This window comes from Antechinus flavipes, chromosome 5, assembly GCF_016432865.1.
Source record: "Antechinus flavipes isolate AdamAnt ecotype Samford, QLD, Australia chromosome 5, AdamAnt_v2, whole genome shotgun sequence".
Lineage (NCBI taxonomy): Eukaryota > Metazoa > Chordata > Mammalia > Dasyuromorphia > Dasyuridae > Antechinus > Antechinus flavipes.
Window position 1 is genome coordinate 189,083,304 of NC_067402.1, and position 4,023 is coordinate 189,087,326.

The window sequence follows — 4,023 nt, forward strand, 5'->3', positions numbered from 1 at the left end:
TTTGTTTGCCTTAGTTTTCTCATGTGGAAAATGGGATAATGATGGCATCTATCTCCCAGGGTTGTGGTGAGGGTCAAGTAATAATTGTGAAGTGCTTAATTTTGTGCCTGGCATATAGTAACTATATAAATGTTAGCTATTATTATTGTTATCCTAATCATTATTGAATGTTAATTACTTCAACCTGAATTACTTCATACTGAGTTTATTTAGGATTAGTATAGAACAAAGCTTCTTAAACTGTGGGTCATATAACTGAATGTGGGGGACATGAAATTATGACCTATTATCAGCAAATGTTTGATTTGTGTTCCTATTTTGTATATCTATTTATCTGGAGTTAGATAAAAATTTCTCAGGGGAAAAAGGGTCTTGAGTGGAAAAAAAGTTTAAGAAGCCTTAGTATAGAATGCCAAAAGTGATAAAATGAAAGATGTTCTATGTAAATTATTTTGGAAATGCATTTGATTGAATTGATGTCATGTTACTGGTTTTATTCCATGTTTTAAACATGTGGCATTTTGGGTGTTCTCATTGGGTTTCTAAAATTTTTCTTATGCTAAGAAATTTGGAAAATTGTATTGAAAATGCCATTAGAAAAGTAACTCCTCTTTTAATCTGAATGTTCTTAGATTACAAATTGAACTGTTAAAAGAATGTGGTAAAAATATTTGAAAACTTAAATACTGGGGAATATTTGCTTTAACGTGGATAATAATAACTTATTGTTGAGAGAGAAATAGCACAAACTCCTTAAGTTATTCTTATTTGTGAAGTTCCTTGAGACTTTTTACTTAGGCAGGATCATAAAATCTTATCACTTTTGGTGATAGCACATGATAAAATTTTGAAATGCTGAAGTTTGAAAACTAGCACTTCTCACAGCCAAAGTGGGGAAATTTATGAGTTTGTTTATAGTAAAGACATTATTTGACTATCACTTAAGAAAAATTATGAAATTGCATCTGTTAATAATCTGTATTTAAATTACATTTTGAGTCAACAAATATCTTAATCATATATGTGAAACTCCAGAATGTAATTATTTTTAAATGAAATATAAGATGTCCTTATATGTGCTTATTAACTATATATAATGCAATATGAAAAGAATAATAATAACCTAGTTCAAAATAATGATAATCAATTGTAAGCTAGATTAATGAAAAGTTGCCATTTGAGGTAAAACCTTATGGGTTTGCAATCTAATATTGTTCAAATATGGATGTCTGGATTGTCATGATGCCAATAGTCTATCATTCAAGGGAAATGCCATGTGCCATCCAAAGAAAATAAAAAGAACTATTACAGGAAAGTATCAATCCCTGGCAAAAGTTACAAGGATATCCTTGGTATAGGCTAAGGTAGAATCCTCTTGTCTCATTTCTTCATTATTCTATTTTCCTTTCTGAACCACAATTTTCCCTACCTGGTTAATTCTGAGCCTGGCTATGATACATCCTGTGAATAATGTGGAATTTTGATATATGTTGGCTATAACCTATGATTCTTGCCCCAGATCAAAGAGAGTTGAAAAAATTTTCCCCTCTTATGGCTTGTGTCAGGTCAGTTTGTGCCCTTGAAGGGACAATCTTGATAGTCTTATAACAATGTCTTTTTTTTTCCTCCTTTCATAACACATTTTTGCTGGAACAGCAGTAGTTTTGTGGTTGTAGTGTTAAATCTATTAGCGAATAACTATTAAAACATCTTATTTTACTATAGTAAGATGCAAGTAAGATGAGTTTTATAGATTACAGTCTGAATTTTGTATTCAATTCCATATCCTTATTGAAGTATCTCATTCTTTCAGGGTGATATGGGGTTAATATCCTCAAAGAGGGAAATAAGACAAAGATATAAAAGTTTTCTAATTAAATGGAGAGAAACAAGATTAGATCGTTTTCTCTCAGAATTAGAATATATACATACGTTTCTCTCTATGTACAAATATATATATATATATACATATATTTTCATATCTATCCACACATGTATACAAACACACACAAACACATATACATACACACACGTGTGTATATGTGAATGCATGTTTGTATGATGTTCAGTTGTTTCACTTGTGTCCAATTATTTATAACATCATTTGGGTTTACTTGGCAAAGATTCTGGAGTGGTTTGCCATTTCCTTCTTCAGTAAATCATACAGATGAGGAAGTGAGGCTAATGTGGCAAGTCCTTGAAGAGATAAAAGTACCAGATCACTTTACTTGTCTGCTAAAGAACTTGTATTCAGACCAGGAAGCAACAGTTAAAATCAAACATGAAACAACTGATTGATTTAAGATTGGAAAAGGAGCATAACAAAGTTCTACATTGTCACCTTATTTATTTATATGCAGAGTACCTCATGCAAAAAGTCATACTGAATGAATTAAAAGCTGAATTAAGATTGCTGGGGGAAATGTCAACAGTCTCAGATATGCAGATAGTATCACTTGAATGGCAGAAAATGAAGAGGAATTAAGAAACATTTTGATGAGGAGAAAAGCAGAGAGCATAAAAAGCTGGCTCAAAACTTAGTATAAAAACACAAAATAAAACAAAACCCAACCAATACTAAGATCTTGGCAACTGGTCCCCTCACATCCTGACAAATATAAGAAGAAGAAATAGAAGCTGTATTAACTTTTATATTCTTAGGCTCAAAGATCACAGCAGATGGTGATCATATCCATGAAATTAAAAGATGCTTGTTTCTTGGAAGGCAAGCCATGGCAAATCTGGATAGCATACTAAAGAGCAGAACCATGTGTAGTCAACCTGTGGTTTTTTCTGTATCAATGACTGTGAGAATTGGATTATAAGGGAAACGGAGATCTCCACAATAGACACTTTCAAATTGTGGTGCTTGAGACTTTTGAGAATCCCTTGAACAGCAAAGAGGTCAAATCACTCAATTTTTTTTAAATTTTTTTCAAATCATTCAATATTAAAGAAATTAATTCAGATTATTCATTAGAAGGTTAAATGCTGAAGTTGAAGCTTAACTACTTTGGTCACCTAATGAAAAAAAATGGAACTCATTGGAGAAGACCCTGAGGTTGGGAAAGACTGAAGACAAAAACAAAGGATATGGCAGAGAATGAGATGGATAAATAGTATCATGGAAACAATGAATATGAACTGAGACAGATTTCAAGAAATAGTGGAAGGGGCAGCTAGATGGTGCAGTGGATAGAGCATCAGTCTTTTAGTCAGGAGGACCTGAGTTCAAATCTAGCTTCCGACACTTAACACTTCCTGGCTGTGGAATCCTGGGCAAGTCACTTAAACCCAATTGCCTCAGCAAAAAAAAAAAAAAAAAAAAAAAGAGAGAGAGAGAATCAGTAGAACATGGGACCTGGTGTGTTATGGTACATGGGATTACAAAGACTTAGACATGACTGAATAAATGAACAATAATATGAAATATTGTGTCAGGTCTTCCTGACTTCACCACCTTGCTGCCCCTTTTAATCACATTTTTTTTTTTTTAAGCTTACAGCACCCGGTATTCCCAGGCGGTCTCCCATCCAAGTACTAACCAGGCCCGACCCTGCTTAGCTTCCGAGATCAGACGAGATCGGGCGCGTTCAGGGTGGTATGGCCGTAGACCCCTTTTAATCACTATTAAAAAACCCCCCCAAAAAACAACAGCACATCATTTCAACTTGATTTCCAGACAGACTGAATCAGTTCATAACTCATCATAAATATATTAGTGTGTTTTTAATTTCCTCCCAGTCCCATTATCATTGACTATTTCTACTTTTTGCCATCTTTGCCAATTTTCTGGATATAAGCCTTATAACTATTTTAATTTATTAATTACATTATATATAATATTATACATATTATACATTTCTATTAATTTTTTTTCACATATTTGTATTAATTCCCTTTATAGTGTGTCCTAAAAATTTGTTTTAAAATCATTAATTTTCTTTCATATTTTAGCCACCTTTTCTGTTTCTTGCCTACACTTTGCTTTTTTCAAATGAGTTCCTTTTGGGTTGCCTATGT

At 32.7% G+C, this 4,023-nt stretch overlaps 1 non-coding gene across 1 annotated transcript; it reads right to left on the bottom strand.

Moving 5' to 3' along the window:
- Positions 1–3,496: 3,496 nt before the first annotated feature.
- On the bottom strand, positions 3,497–3,615 carry LOC127539493 (5S ribosomal RNA). Its single transcript, XR_007947929.1, has one exon. It is a non-coding gene; the product is annotated as a 5S ribosomal RNA (ribosomal RNA).
- Positions 3,616–4,023: the final 408 nt, after the last annotated feature.